The sequence below is a fragment of the Sinocyclocheilus rhinocerous genome, unplaced genomic scaffold, assembly GCF_001515625.1.
Source record: "Sinocyclocheilus rhinocerous isolate Xijiao unplaced genomic scaffold, SAMN03320098_v1.1 C35965506, whole genome shotgun sequence".
Lineage (NCBI taxonomy): Eukaryota > Metazoa > Chordata > Actinopteri > Cypriniformes > Cyprinidae > Sinocyclocheilus > Sinocyclocheilus rhinocerous.
The window spans coordinates 1-731 of NW_015769142.1; the positions used below are offsets into that span (position 1 = coordinate 1).

Consider the following 731-nt stretch of genomic DNA (forward strand, 5'->3'; position numbering starts at 1 on the left):
CCCCAGAGATTCATAATACTAATTTAGAGGTATGATTTTCACAAAGTATTATTTAAAACGCATATTATTGTGTATTTTTTACTTGCATGGCTGTTAAAAAAAATTAATTTTGATAAGTTGGCAATGGAAAACCCAACCTGTCTATATTGCTTAAAAACATGGTTGGTTGTATCTGATCATTACTCATGAAATCATGTTTTCCTGATTCACTAGTTTGGCAGACAAGTGTGAGGCCCCCTCATGCAGAACCACAGGAAATGAATAAACCACCTCAGCCTATAACAGGACCCCCTGCCATTCCCCACCCCGCCCAATCGCCAGGACTGACACAGGTGAAAGCGGAATCAGAGAAGTTTATGGTTTTGATCAGGATTATACGAGTGTCCTTTAACATTATCAGTGTTTCCATTTGTTCTACAGGCTGCCTATCCCCCAGGTCAGCCTCCCTCGGTTGTTTTTCCCGGGCCATCTCCACAAATGAACACTGCACCGCAACCCAGACAGGTACACCATCTTCAAGCTATGAAACTCTCCACAACCGTCAAAGCTTTCAGGTTGTTTTGTGGCTTAGCTAGATGTCCTAATTCCTGCTTGTGTTTGAGGAAAAAATGCATGTGTGACAGAGTCCGCCTCCTTTTTGCATCTCAACTTTGACCTTTTACTCTTTACTTTCCTCCCAGTTTGTGCCAGGGCCTCGTGCTTTACACCAACAGGTACTACCAATTTTCATA

General features: G+C 42.4%; 1 long non-coding RNA gene across 1 annotated transcript; it reads left to right on the plus strand.

Moving 5' to 3' along the window:
- Positions 1–731, plus strand: LOC107735310 (uncharacterized). The gene is made up of 4 exons (XR_001639365.1): positions 1–29; positions 214–332; positions 421–504; positions 681–731. It is a non-coding gene; the product is annotated as an uncharacterized LOC107735310 (long non-coding RNA).